Consider the following 15589-nt stretch of genomic DNA (forward strand, 5'->3'; position numbering starts at 1 on the left):
AGCCCCTCAGGCCCTCTCCCCTGCGACATCCTCAGCTCACTGGCTGTCTCCTCCCTTTAGAGAATAAGCTCCGTGCGGCCGAGGCCCCATCGCAGGGCTTCTGGATTTCCTAGCTCTAGAATTCTGCTCGGCACACGGCAGGTGGCTCCGTACAAGCTGGTTGGCGGCGGGAACGGGGCAGGAACTGAACGTGTGCCCTTGCCAGCATCCTTCCCGGGGGGGGAGGGCTCACGGTGGTCCCTTGGGTGAATTGAGGGCGCGGTCAAGCTGACCATGGCAGCGGGTGCAGCTCCCGGATTCTCACGGCCTTGGGACCTCGGAGCTTCACCGAGCTGAGCTAGGGAGACAGTGGCCAAATTGAAATCCATCTCGAGATGCAAGGTCCTCCAGGAAGGATGGCTCTGACCTGTGCTCTATTTTCTCATCAAGGTAGGGAGCTCTCAGGCTTACAGCATGGCTTTCTAGTTTGATACTTTAAAAAAATTTTTAATTTTATTCTTCTGCTTTTTAAAAAAAATTTTATTTTATATTGGACTATAGTCAATTTACAATTTGTGTTAGTTTCTGGTGTATAGCAAAGTAATTTAGTTTTATGTATGTATAAGTATGTATATATATATTCTTTTTTTAACATCTTTATTGGAGTATAATTGCTTTACATTGGTGTGTTAGTTTCTGCTTTATAACAAAGTGAATCAGTTATATATATACTGTTTTTTATTCTTTTTCCATATAGGTTTTTATAGAGTATTAAGTACATTCCCTGTGCTATACAGTAGGTCCTTGTTGGTTATCTATTTTATATACAGTAGTGTATATATGTTAATCCCAAACTCCTAATTTATCCCTCCCCCTTCTAGTTTGGTATTGAAAGCATGTCCTCAGACCTGGGTGTGGAAGGTTGAAGTTATCTTTGGGCAGGCTTGACCCTTCACACACACACCCACACACACACACACACACACACACACGCACACGCCTTTTCATCCTGGTTTTCTCCAGCTACTGGCTAGTGGGAATGTCCTGGAGACACAGCATCACTGACATGAAGAAGCTGTGTCTGCTGGGTCCATGATAAATGTACTCAAGTTCCCCATGACCCTGTACATCTTGCTAAAGTTGTCTAAGTTCAGGGACCGCAAGGAAAATGACCTGCAATTAACACTCTCACCTGAGGACGGGAGGGAAATGCTATCTCCGTGACAGAGTCTGCCAAAGGCAGTGCAGTTTAGGACAGATCACATCCACGCAGAATTTCCTCACACCCATTTCAGACAAGCCCTCACTCTGCTGAAACCAAAAGAGCAGCTCTACGCGATAAAAAGTAGACTGCTCTGTTCAAGCTTAGGTTCTACTCATGAGTTATTCTAGCCTGGGAATATTACTTCTTACATCTGCCACTGATTAAATAAAGGGTTTTGGGAGTTTTTTTCTTAGCATTTCAGAGTTTTCTTTGAAAGCTGTTCCCTAACTAAAGAATGGCTGTGTTCACATAAAGTGACATTTTGCAGGTCGGTTCTGAAACTGGACAGATGTCTGGTAATATTGAGAACAAAGTAAATATTTGCATGTTCTGGTTTCTGTAGAAATAGCCTGGACTAAATGAAAAACTGCATTTCACGGATCCCCAGAAAGAGACTCAAAGTGACCCCCCCCTCAGCCCTCTTTTATCCGCCTTTCCCGCTGCTGTCAGTGAATCTGGGCCCTTTCTGGGAAGAATAAAAAGCAGAATGGAGCAGGAATGGAGCAGGAATGGAGCAGGAATCGTTTTCTTGGCCAAGAAGAGCTGACGGCCGCCTCTTTCCTTCCTCCTTGATGTTGACAGCCAGGTTTTAGATCATAGACTCATTTCAGATGCTGGAAAAGGTTTTCAACTTTGAGTGTCAACGCAAGGGTAGGCAGCCTCCTCGGGGCTAGGTGAACTTGTTGTCACAGCAGAGAAAGTGTATTTGTTTTCTGCTGAGGAGCTGAGGTCACAGGGATAGGAACAAGTCATCTCCGTCAAATCAGGGCAGACGGAGGAGAGACAAGCAGACAAACTGGTAATAAAGGACCACAGAGCATCGCCAGGGTAGGACCCCAAAAAATCACCTTTGGTGGGAATCTTTGGCATTTTGGTCTAGAGCTGACCTGTGGAGATATTAATAGCTTCAAAAGGGGTGCAATAAGATGGAATTAAAACTTTAAAATCTGACAGGACCATTTTCTTTGCTGGGGCCAGGGCCTGCCATGCCTTCTGCTTCTACACGTCCTGGCCTCCCGTCCCTTAGCTCGAGGGGAGGTCTCTGCTTCTCCTTACCTGTCATTGCCGGGGCTCCTGTTGGGGCCAAGGACCTCAGCCCTGTTTCTCTGAAGCTACTTTGGCTGCCGGCTCAGGAGTCAGAACCCTTGGGCTGCTGATAAATGAGCGTGGGACCCTCAGGGCTGCCTGTCTACCACCCATTGGCTTGCGATTCTCCAGGCTGTTGATCCGCAGGCCAGGAACCTTTGGGACTGTGTCGTCGATGCCACTGTGGGGTCCTGAGTCAGACTGGAGAGGCTGCCTGGGGCTCTTTCCCCCTGGTAACACCAGCGATAAATAGAGCTCATCTTTCCTGGGCTTCCGGGTGGTGACTGGCACCTACAAAGACACAGTGGAGGGAGAAGGGGGTCACAGTCTCCTGTCTGCAATTCCAAAATCCAAAAAGCTACCACTGCTTTTTGTTCTTCATTATGGCCAGAAATTCATTTGGTAGCAAAACCTGATCTGAGCTGATGTGGAGCCATCTATAATCTTTATACATGCCTCTCAAAATGAATATTCATGCATTTCTCTGCAGAAATATTAATGCATCTGACTACAAGATGCTGCCTGGATTCTACTGGGGGTGTATGTAACAGACAGAACACACGACTTTCTATCTCCCCAGCCTCTACTGCCCATCCTGACCCATCCACCGCTCAAGAGGCGAACCTTCCACAGAGGCCTGGTGCACGATTAATTTTCTTTTTGATGTAAGCTGTGCATAAGCAAGGCAAAAATTTGCTCTTTATTTTCTGGTAAGAGAATCATTTTGAAAAGTAAACCAAAGATAAAGATTGCACGATATACAGCATGGCAGGACTGGAAATATGACCACACTTTAGATAAAAAAAACGATCTTTGCAAGATTGACTTGTTCCTGGATGGATTTTGAAAACAACTGCAAACCTCTCTTTTGGCTCACCAGTGCCCATCATTTGCATATCTCATCCCTTGTGGGGAAAGCTCTGGACCTTGGTGACAAGGAATAAACTGTGGATAATTAATTGAGGCCTGCTGGAGTAGCTAAAGGATCAGGCAGCAGAGAAACAGTGTCGAGGGAAGGTGATTGATACTGTGTTTCCAGTGGCTTAACATCAAGAACCAATTTGCTAGGAAAAAAAAATTGGATTATGTAGAGAGAACCAAGCTACCCCTAAGCGTTGGGTTACAAGCCTTTCTTTTCGATAAACACCAGCTGAAGTTGCCATAGATTCTCAAAATGGCTTGTTTGACTTACAGGTTTCAATTTGACACGAGTTTTTCATCACCTGTTTATAGGGGAAAAAATCCTCAGGCCCGAATACACCAAAGGAATGTGAGAGGATTTGAGAGAATCCTCATTATTTGATGGAGTTTGGGAAGCTAGAGGCGAGGACTGTAGCACCTCGAATTAAAAATGTCTGGTGGTGAAACTCATCATTTGTGTTTGATGAAAAGATGCAGTTTTGGAGAAAACCTAGCTCACCGGCTGGAGAAGTCCAGCACTTGGGCGGGCCATGGACCCCTGGCCGATGGGAAACTCAGAGGCTGATCCTGTTGACCTAGAGGAGAAGTGTGTTCTGAGAACATGACAGGGCAAACCACCCGGGAGGCTGGGGAGGCCGTGCGCGGAGGCCGACTTCTCCTGTTTCCTAGTTTCTTGCCCTCCTCCCATCTGCAGCTGGTACAAGTGGATTTTTATCAACTTTGGGCTTGACTGGCACAAGATCACAAATCACTCAATAAATGGATTCATCAAATATTTGCTAAACACAGTGGAGGTTAAGACTCTATACCTATCTCCATGACAACGAGGGTTTAGGGGATAATTTTATTGAAATCATTTTGAAAATGGATTAAGTCCCAAGCCCAGCCAGCCCCCGCCTTTGTTGCGGCTCTGTCCACAAAGACCCCTCCAGCATCTGGCTCCGTGCACTTGGGTGCCCCCTGGAGGATCTCTGAGCACCCCACGTGGCACCTTCTCCAAGAGGACAGCGGGTGCTGGATGCTGACCACGGTCCGCGGGGGAAACGTTTCGGGCACAGACGACAGCAAGGGAACATTTGAAGGGATGTGAGAGTGTGGGGTCCGCTCAGCACGCAGTGAGGGGTGTCTGCTGGAACCCAGGTATGTAACAAGAGGGATGGGAGGAGTGTTTAGAGAAAGTGATGGAGCTTTGTCTGAAGAGCGGTGTGATGGGACTTTGCTCACGTGGCAATTGGGAACCATGGGAGGCTTTAGAGTGATGGCGTGGGCGGGATGCAGTCACAAGCACACTCAACCTGCTTTCTTGCTACAGGGTGCATACCTGCCATCTGCCTGGGAGGGGCTCAGAGCTGGACCTTCTAGGGCCCGGGTCAGTCGTCAGAGCCAAGTGAGTCTGTTAGGCATTTCTGCTGACATCAGGGCCAACTTTGCCCCTTGCTGGCCCTGCACAGGGAGGTCTGCACCACTGAATTAGGTGTCCCCTCAAGACTCCAGAGAAGATGAAGGAGCAGCCCAGGCTGGACTCAAGTCAGAAGGTTGTGTCTGTGGGTCAGAGATGTCCAGAGAGGCCTGGGGGGTGACAAGAGCACAGAAGGGAATGGTCGAGACGTCCCCAGCCTCACCAAAGATTCCTGCCCCACAAGCCAGGAACCGTGTGGGTTGGGGCCAGGGTATCCACATAGTACCAGGATGCAGTGTTGACCAATGGCTGGAAGGGCCTCCCCACAGCCTTGGAGCCAATGTCCTTTGGCCCTGCACCCCACAAAACCCCCAGGAAGGGCTGAGGTTGAATTCCTTATTAACCCAGCTGGATGGAAATTTAGAGGGAAGCAGTAACTCCAAGAAGAAAAAGGATGATGTTCCTTCTTGGCTTCCAAATGACACAACCACCCACGGTACCACTGAGGAGACCTGGTGTGGTGCAGTGCCCGTGCCAGGCAGCCGTCCTGGGCACCCTCAGCCTCAGACGCAACCAGTCTTCGGGAATCTGCAGAATTCTGAGTTTTCAGGCATCATTGACTTAGCTCATAAGATCATTACCATGATGGATACAAGAAATAAGGAAACACAAAACCTCTCCACATGAACAGTGCTCAAGTCAGCACCTCCTACACTTGCCTTTGCTAAATCTTATTGTTTAAAAAAGTCTTCTTTCAAGATATTTGGGGTCATTCAGCGCCTCCAAGTTAGATCTCCTCTGATCCTCGGGCAAAGTCCCACCAGGACACCTCACAGCCTCACACGCCTCACTTGCCTCTCGGACCTGGAAGTGCTCAGCATGAGAGCAGCATCTTCCTCCTCCCAGGCCTGAGCCTCTCAAGACTTAGGTATTTGAAAGATACACATGTTCACTTTTTTTTTACATTTCAGAAGAAACTGCTGCATCCACTGTTGGATTCAATTAACACACCTATTGTCTATTAAATAAATAAACAAAACAAAACGAAACAGCAGCCTGCTCACCCAGAACCAGTGGTGTGTTCCTTGCGCGTGCTCCAGTTTGAAAGATCTTGCCCTTAGAAGTGATGTGTATCTCAGTCTCTGCCCACGAACGAGAATAAAAGGCCTTCAACCCTCTGCTCCACCAGCTCAAACGTGATTCTTTTTTCATTTTTGTGTGTGATAACACTTGCCAACAGTATGACCTGCGTTACCAAAGTGAAGACGTATGCCATTAATTGGCATCGTTTATGAGGGAAAATCACATCTGACTCCTGTGTGAGACCAGGGCTGCTGTGCAGAGTTGGGGTTTTGAGAAAGACACACTTTTTCTTTGACTTTTTTCTGTCACCCTCAGGAGAAGAGCGAGGTTCTCCCACCTCCTATGCATCTCTCCACCCCAAGCTCTGGGGGTGGTGGTCCTTCCTGGGCTGGCGAGGGTCTCCTGGACTTGTTCTGGGGGGACACATCCTGGAGTCCCACCAGGGTCAGAGCTGGGGTCGGGAGACTCAAGCTGGCTGCTGACCCACAGATGGGGACAGGAGGCCAGCGTGATGTCTAAAGGGCGAGGGCCCCAGCACATAAGCCAGCGTGCGGAGGCCAGTGGGACAGGCTTGCTGCAGCCGAGGTGAAGTCCACGGGTCCACGAAGGTCAGCCCGCCCGCCCTGCAGGCTGAGAAAGACCCAGAGAAGTCTCAAGGCTCAGCTGGACTCCTAGGGGGCTGTGTCCAAAGCAGCAGACAGACCCTGTGAAAAGCTCCAGATAGGACACCCTTCTTGCCCACCCACCTGGAGGAGCTGGGCCCCGTGCACAGATGTGTCAGAGCCCAGCCAGGCTGGCTTATGGAGGCGGCCTCTTCCCGACGTGCCTGGACCAACAGCCGGTGGAAAGGAGGGCTGGAGAGAAGCCTGCACCCTTGCTCTCTGTTCTCTTTTGGGGCACTGGCTGGTCAGCGGGGGGTCCCAGCCAACAAGGGGGTCCCGGTCAATGACAGTCCAGTCCAATGAGAAGTTCAGGTCAGCCAGGGGGCCCCAGTCGGTAGTCAGGGTGGGGCAAGGGAGTCCCCGGGGTGGGGGGAGTCAGCAGGGGTCCCGGCCCCTGAGGGGGGATGAATGTGTACCATCCACTCGAAGGGGTCTTCCTTACCCCAGCCTAGCAGAGCCCCTCCAGCCCCTGCAGACACACAAGCTTCTCATCAGCGTCTTCTCTGCACTTACTCTGTCGGCAGTGATCCTCCTATTCACGCTGTATTGCCTGGGGCTTCCCTTAGCTGGACCAGCCCCAGTCTCGTCCACCGCTGCCCCCAGGACCAGAATGGCGCCCACACGTGACAGGCGGTCCCCACGCTGCTCCCCCGCCCTCACCCATGGGGATTCTTCGGGGCCTCCCCAAACTGAACGTGGATGTGTAACAGGGAAGAGCCAAATCTGACTCCATGTTGGATCTGTTTCTTTAACTTTAACCTTTGTTTTTCGTTGCCTTTGTTATTATAATCATACACAATAGTCTGCCTCAGGGAACTCCGCCCCTTGGCCTGAGTGTTAAACCGAAGTGCCTTTGTACCTCCTGACCCTGTCCACCTGCGGATGACTACAAAAAAGAAGAAATTAACACATCCCCTCCCTGAGTCTGGCCATTCCAGGGGACATGTGCAAATCTTATGGCCTTTTTATTTTACTTCCTCATCTCCTCCCCCTCTCTGTGCTATAAAAGAAACTGGCATCCAAAGCCCGATAAGATGGTTTTTCAGGGACACTAGTCCGCCGTCTTCTCCGTCTGCCGGCTTTCCCAATAAAGCCGCCCTCCGTGTCCCAGCACCTCGCCTCCCGATCCATCGGCCTGTCGTGCGGCGAGCACAGCGAGTAACAGATGCACTTGGTTCTGTCTCTAATCTACTCCTTCTCGAGAGCCTCCCCAAACCAGTGAATTTTCATTCCCTTTAAATAATAAATTCTAGAGTGCCCCCAGGGGACCAATAGGGTTCCTCATTCAGAGTAAAAGGTAGACACCTGCAAACAAAGATGTTTCTAGGTTTCTAAAACAATTTTCAGAGCCATAGCTGTCAGGAGTGAGGCTTCGCAAAGGATTTCCAATTCCAGACAACTCCAGTTCCCATCAAAAGGCGAGCCCGCCCGGGAGCCCCAGGGCACAGAGGTTCGCTGGAGAGAAGAGGAAAAGGATCTCAGGGTAGGACTTAAGCTGCTTCTCAGCTCTGGCTGCACATCAAAATGTCATCCAGGCTTTAAAAACACCCCACCCACCTTCCTCCCGGTCAATTAAATCCATCTCTAGGGTGAGGCCAGGGTGCCTGGTAGTTTTAAAACCTCTTCAGCTAATTTTAACGTATGGCCAGGGTTTAGCGCCTCGGCCTGGGGGATAACCTCATTTCCCACGGGCAGTGGAGCCTGGAGGAGAGGGAGGAGGTGAGGGAGGAAGCTGGAGGCTGGAGGCTGGGCTTCTTCTCCGTGTTCAGATTCCCAGAGGTGGAGAGGCGGCAGGAGGTGGCACAGCGGGTGGGCCTGGAGGCTGGCGCCTCCCTTCTCAGGGTCTGGTCTGGGACACCAAGAGCCCTTCGGAGAAGCCCCTGGGCCGAGAAGGCACAGCAGAGGCCGGTTTAGAAAGAGCTGAGCAGGTCAAGGGCCGATTGCGTATTTCCTATGCCCGTAGCGCAAGGGCCTTGCTGTCTCTGCTTCTCGGCCCTCGCCTGGCAAAGGTGCAAAGAGCTGGGAGCTGGCGGCGCCAGGCAGCGGGAGCAGAGGCTGCCGGATGCGCTGGCGAGTGCACACGGGGCCAGTCTGGGGGAAGAGGCGCTGCTGAGACCTGCCCATTGTGCCAGTAGAGCTGCCAACAGGAAAGCACCCTGACCCAGGAGAGACGAGAGCACAGTCTGAATGGATGGTGAGGCCCGAGTGGACATAAACCAGCCCTGCCCTGATGCTCAGGAGAAACACATAAGCCCCACCTGGACCCTGTGTCTGGGAGTGAACTCCTACCTTGACCCCCGTGCCTGGGAGTGACCCCCCCACTGTGACCCCCTGCCTGGGAGCAGCCCTGGATGGTGAGGAATCAGCTCTACAGAAGCAGAATCAATCTCAGACACATTCTTCACTATTGGAAGCATCATAATTGATTATTTTGTTTCTCTGCCTTCCTGCCATGGGCTACAATGGGGGCTCAGGAGTGAGCTGAGAATACTTAAAGGAACAAAGAAGGATCTGATGATTTTCGCACATCTTCACTCACCCAACAGACCGTGTTTCTCAAAGTGTGTTCTAAGGACCACCGACCACCCACGCCTGTAAATTCTCATTTCACCATGTTTCTGGTGGGCCATTCAGATCCATGCTTCTGCAGTGATCCTCCCACTGGGAGGCCCAGCAGAATCACAGTTTCTGGCCACACCAGGCTGTGCCCTGACTGTCCCATCGGGATGTCCTGGCCAGACGGAGCATCAGCACTTCAGAAACCGCCTGGCGACGTGCAGCCAAGGCTGAGCATCTGCTCTGCTTCGGCGCTTCTCACATTTACTGAGCCCGCAGGTCCCGAAAAGATGCAGAGTTTGACTCAGTGGGTCTGGGTGGGGGCCGGTGGAGCTCCCAGGGCCGCTGCTTCTGGGCGGTTGCAGACAACATGGAGCTGCAGGGCTCTGGCCGCTGACTCACTGCTTCAGACAGCAAGCTGTTCAAAGACAGCTCCATGCTGGGCTCTGATTAGGATACCGCAGGCGGGGACACGCTTTGTAAATGATCCAGGATTACAGGGATGCTACATCGTGATAAGTTAATATGGTCCAGGCTTTTAGTCTTGGGATGGAGCCCATAGGAGGATGTCAGGGTCCACGTCTTAGAAGAGCTCACCCAGCCGTGCCCCGCTTTGGGCAGATGGTGAACGCTATGGACCTGCAGGTTGATACCCAGCTGGTATTTATTCACTCTTTCCCAACTTTCCATTCTTAGCTTTTCTGGAAATTTGATTCCTTTGGGGAAAAGCTGTTCTGACTTTAGGAAAATAGTCAGTGGCCAGTTGTCAGAATCCGTGGATTGGGACTCTTACATTTTCTTCTGTGCTCAGCAACCCTGCAAATGGGGCTGGTGCTTGTGCACTCGGATGGTTCATCCCTGCAAGGAAAGGGTGGTGACCCTTAGAGTGAGTAGATGCACTGAGGACCATCCCTGAGCTGGGGAGCCTTGACATGTCCAAGGCATTGCTAAACAGGTGATGCTTCACGCAAAGGGCTTTGTTGACCCGGTACCACACAGCTGTGGCCTGAGTCCCGGCCTTTGCCGAGTGTTGGTGAGGGTGCACAAGCACTGTGTTGACCTGCTAGGCATCTGGGTGCCCGATGCTGGAGGCGCAGGCCAGAAAGACCCAGAAATGGCCATGGAAACAGCCAGTGCTGCTGCTGCTGTGTTCCACGGGCAACAGGGTGAGGACCCAAGGCGTGGGCAGAGCAGTGCGACCCAAAGCCGGCACGGAGTCTTCGGGAAGACCTGCTTGGGGGGGTTAATCGCGTGGCTTTCGGTGCCAGGAGCAGAAGGCTGAGCCCCTTACGCCTGAGGGGATGGCAGCAGGGGCCGCCGAGCAGGCAGGGTGAAGGGGCACGAGGGCATAAGAAGGAGGAGAGGTGTCTGGGTCAGGAGACAGACAGGGGGACAGTGCAGAAGCCAGGACTCTGAGAGACGTGGCTGCGGGATGTCTCCTGTGGGTTAGGGTCAGGGGACACAGAGCCGTGCGTGAGTTGTCTCTGTGGCACCGCCGTCACATTGAGGCCCACCCTGAGGGTTGGCTGGTCCCTCATCTCCCCCAAGACCCCAGGTTGGAAGCGTGCTCATCCTGCCCCACTGAGGCCAGCAAACACCCTGCAGGGCTCAACTTAGAATTGATGAGTTAAAGACAAGTGATATTCCAGCATGTTCAGAAGTCAAGTCAGTATCTTGGTTGTCGGCAAACACAAGCTTAGAAGGAGCTGCCCCCCAAGTGAGACTCCCGTGGAATTCTCTTCCTCGAGGCCTTTACATTTGCACAAACTTGAAAACAAACAGCAGTTTGGAAAGGATAATTGATTTTGTCTTTTCTGGAAATATGCTTCATTTCACTGTGACCCCCAAATGCCTGCCAAATAGAATTAATTTAGTGAAGAATTCTCCTACAATATTGTGATTTTATCAAGTCAAACTAAATTCCGTTGCAGGCTGGGTTGATAAGCAAGGTCTTGGTCTCTCCACATTTTTCTTGAGCTGGAACAGGTCCTGCTCATGATGCCACATGAGTAACAGCTTCCATTCGGATTATCTGTTGATTGGCCCCTATCATCCTGGTTACTGATGTCTGAGCGCTAGCAGAGCCCTTTGGAGGGGAGTCTTGCGGCCACGCTGCACACCAGATGGCCCCACTGTCTATTTTACAACCAGTGCCTGCGTGTCTTTAAGGGTGAGGCTAAGCTTGCTTTCCTTGGGAGCCATGCAAGTGGGCCTGTCCCCTCCCTGGGCTGGTGTTGTGGTCTCAGGCTGCTGCCTGGGACGGCTTGGCTTCCCTCCCGTTGGGGAGGGTACAGTAAAGCCAGGGGATCCGTGGGCCGTGCCGTCCAGAGGGGCTGCTGGGAGTGTTCCTCTTTCCTGTTCCGTTCTGTTTCTTCAGGCTCCTTAAATGTTTTCTTTCAGGGAGAAGCATACAGATGTGGCCTGAAGGACGTTCTCAGTGGGAAGTGCGTAATCCTCGATGAATTGGGAACCACCCATCTGCCTCTGGAATGACTCAGGCTTCTGGAAACAGCAGATCAGACAGAACCCAGGAAGTGATGTGTCCTTTACGACTGTGGATCCCCTGAAAGCCTGGGCTGTCTTCCAAAAGCTGAGATGCTTCCTAGGGAAATGCAAGAAGGGACCGTCGCTGTCCCCTGAGCAAATGCCAAGAGAGTTTCACAAGGGCACCCCAGGGGCTGCAGCTGACCCGAGAGCTGGCCAAGCCTGTGCACAGGCTCTGGGAAAGACACGGCCCAGCGAGCACCGACTGACAAGCTGCTGACCTCCATGGGAATTCTGCAGCTTCTCTCAGCCGAGCCGCTCTTTGGGTTTACCCTCAGCTCCTCCGTAAGGCAGTGTAAGCTTTGCATAAAAGGGGGACACATAAATGTCTTTAAAAAGGGGCGTTTTCAGTACTTTGCTGTCTCTCTAGATAGGCAAAAATTATGAAAACGTACTATAAAATGATGATGGATGAAGGACAGTGGCTTTATGGTTATGGGAGGCAGGTTGGGACGGACTAAATGACTTTCCATTGTACAATCACGAATCTATGGCATCTGTGACACTTACCAGCATTTCACTTATTGAAAATTACCTTGCTCAAAGTCCCCGACCCAGAGGGAAGAAAACATCAGTGGCCCACAGTTCAGACATTCATCTCACCCCTGTTGTCCCATTTTCATAATCTAACTGTCCAGGTTACATCTTTCAGGGGTCTGTTCCCTGTGAGGCTTTCTAGTACTTTCCCTGACCTCACCTGAATCAGAAGTAGAAAGTAGGTGCTACTTTCGGTAACTGTTTTCTAACGGGCTTTTAAAGTCCTGAACACACCACGAGCCCAAGTGAACCCGTCTATAACAGGAGTTGGGAGATTTGTGAACATGGGGGTCTGCTATTTACACATGAAGTCTCAAGATACAACCAGCCAGAAAGCATGAAGTTTGCTGAGTTTCATTTTACTGCTCACATGACTGTCTTTCTAACGTTGCATCGATGCCATTCTGTTACACATCAGCTCATAGCAGTTAAGACAAACCCTTCTCCAATCTTTCAAGCAGCTAAGTGGGGAGGATACTTGTATATTGAAGAAACTTTAAAAACAACATTTTACAAAGCACAATGACCTGATAAAACTGTTCATTGTCTTATGTAAGTGATGGTCGTTACCATTTTATTATCCTCCACTAGCTGATTCTGTTGGGTTCCTGACGGGCAAGCCCCTGCTGCATGGCAGAGCGGAGAGGGTGTCGGATGGGGTGACTGTCCCCCATGGAACTCATGTTTCAGGGGCAGGAAGACCCTCCATACCCCAGGCCCCAGTGGACACATCCACACTCCTCTGTGGGGAGGGACCCGGGAGACCTCAGAGAAATGCTGCGACATCACAGGGACTCTGGTGAGGACATTGAGCCCCCGCGGCCCAGCTCCCAGGACAGGGGTCCTGCTTCCGAGCCTGGGAGATGAGAAGTCAGCTCCATGCCTGCGGACAGAGCATTTCAGGTCAATAGCTCTGCCCCCAGATTTTCATAGCCTTTTAAGCCAGGCTTAGGCTTGTATTTCTCGCTCTGATGTTGCTAAATCCTTCCAGACTACTCCTAGCATTTCAACCTGAAGCCAGAGGAATTTTATTAGCCCTTTTCTGAGCCTCAAAGTGAAATGTTAAAACTGGGGACAGGAGAATACCCCGGGCAGGACTGGCACTCCCTCTGTCCTGGCTCCAAACCCAGAGCAGATATCCAGCCATTGGACCCTAGGCTCCTTGACTGTCAGGGGCCACTTCCAGGCCATTCCTCTCCATTCTGGCCATGCTGGGCTGCAGCTCCTGGGTTCATGGTCTGGGGGACCCCTTTGTTCTATGGAATGTTATCCCAGGGCCTGTTCTGTCCCCAGCATAGTCTCTCCCACACACTTGCTCATCTGCAGAGGCCAAAGCACAGTAGAATCTGTCGCCTGCAGGTGCCTTGTGAGGACGGAGCTGCAGTGAGGATGGGAGGGGGTGGTCAGAAGGAGTGTCCTCTCAGTCTTCTAATCCAACGGTGCCTGCTTCCCAGCCGGAGACACTTCTGCAGCCTGGCGGGATGCTTCTGCCTTGCCCACGGCTCCCAGTCTCCTCCCCACACTACCCACCACGGCTCTGATCGCCTCACCCCTGTTGAGGTGCGCTGGCTGCACACTCGCCCCTGAAGCCGCCCATGCTGCCCACCACACCTCATGTCTGACTCTGTCACTCTCCACCCAGGGTCCTGACCCTGAGGTTCCCTCTACACGGGAAACTGAAGCTCAGCGTAAGATACACATGGGGGATAACTAACGGCCACGGGCCCTAATCCTCCTGTGCCCTTAGGGTACATCCCCTTAGAGGGATGCAGAGCCTACTCACCTGGCTTCTGGAGAAGGACAAACCAGCGTGGGTGCCTGGCCATTGCAACTTCCTCATCGCCTGGGACTTTACATCCCCGTATGTGGAGATAAGAATCATACGTAAGATAGATAGCTAGTGGGAAGCAGCTGCATAGCACAGGGAGATCAGATCGGTGCTTTGTGACTGCCTGGAGGGGTGGGATAGGGAGGGTGGGAGGGAGGGAGACGCAAGAGGGAAGGGATATGGGAACAGATGTATATGTATAACTTGTTATAAAGCAGAAACTAACACACCATTGTGAAGCAATTATACTCCAATAAAGTTGTAAAAAAAAGTATTAGTATATTTAATGTACTTGACTAGTATATTTAATATACTTCAACACGTAAATATAAATGTTTAGACATTGAAAAAAAAAAAAGAATCAGAGGCAGAGGCTGGGTGGCTCAGGTGTCCAGAGAATGGTGCAGACTGTTGTGCCCCTGCAGGCTTTGCTCCTTTTCCTGCTCTGGAGCTAAATCTGTCGTCCCTGGATGAAAGGGTGTATGTGAACCTTTTCCTCTCTGAGCCTTTCCCTGAGGACCCCTGCTTCTCAGAATCATCATGACCCTTGCTCCGAGGCAGCTTCACCCCCCAGACCCGGAGCCGCAGGAAGGCCGATGCTTCGGTTGGTCAAGAGGAGCTCTCCTGGGATTCTGGAACGCAGCTCTTCCCTCTGGGTGTGACGTGCCGAGTTGCTTTCCTGTCTGCTACATCCCTTCTCTTTCGTGTGTGACCCTGTCTCACCAGGCCTGTGCCATCTGGAGCAGGGGCTGTGGTCGCCTGAGCCGTGGGGCAGACGTCAGTTTCTGAGCTCAGGGCTGAGGTCCACACAAGCCTCCTCCCGGGGGTCCTTAGTGAAGGACCTGAAGACCCCTGTACAACAAAGCTGGCAGCGCTTCAGGACAGCTTCAGTTATGGTCCCTCTCAGGGGGTCAGCAAGTGTCATTCTGCACCACTGTCTTGCCAGGTGCCCCCAAAGCGTGGAGGGCATGCATGGAGATGCAGGGGTGCCGCTTCTGACCACCCGTGACCCCTCAGGCCAGGGGTCCTCCTTAGCCACAGATGAAATCCAGCTCATGCTATAGACAGACAAGATTAAATCAGAACAACGTGTGTGTGTGTGTGTGTGTGTGTATGCGTGTGTGCATGTGTGTGTGTGGAAGGTATGGTGGTAAGTGTGAGTAGAGTCTGCAACCACATGGGAGTCAGAGCTGGGAGGGGTCGTGGTGAAAACAGAACATTTCACTGGGAGACGCCCAGAGAGAAGTGGAGAGGGTGGTGACGTTCCGGGGCCACACGGCCAGCTATATAGAAGAGTCACGTGAAGACCACAGCCTGAGCTGATTTCTGTGCTTGTATTTCTCACAGGCTCCAAGGTTTCAGGATCAATTCCACATTCGTTACACTGACAGTTGTCCCTGTGCTCACGCCCCAGTGATCTGGCCCCGTCTCCCGCCCCAGGCTCCGTTCTCAGCGGTCACCCCTCCTAGCCACTCAGGACTGGCCTTTGCACGTGCTGCCTGGATGCCCCTGCTCACTGGCTAAGCTTCCTGAACCGCAGGGTCACAGAGCAGTGTCCCCGGCGGGCTGTGATGGACACAGAGTGAGGGAGAAGTGAATCTTCTTTGTCAGGAGCCCCAAGATTTGAGGACTGGAGGTTCCTGCCACAGAAGCCACCCGTTCCGACCTTGACCCTCTCCAGACTCACCTGTCTGGGGGTTTAGGCTCACAGACAACTGTCTTTTCCGTGG

The sequence above is a fragment of the Mesoplodon mirus genome, assembly GCF_964341445.2.
Source record: "Mesoplodon mirus genome assembly, chromosome: 2".
In the NCBI taxonomy this organism is placed as follows: Eukaryota; Metazoa; Chordata; class Mammalia; order Artiodactyla; family Ziphiidae; genus Mesoplodon; species Mesoplodon mirus.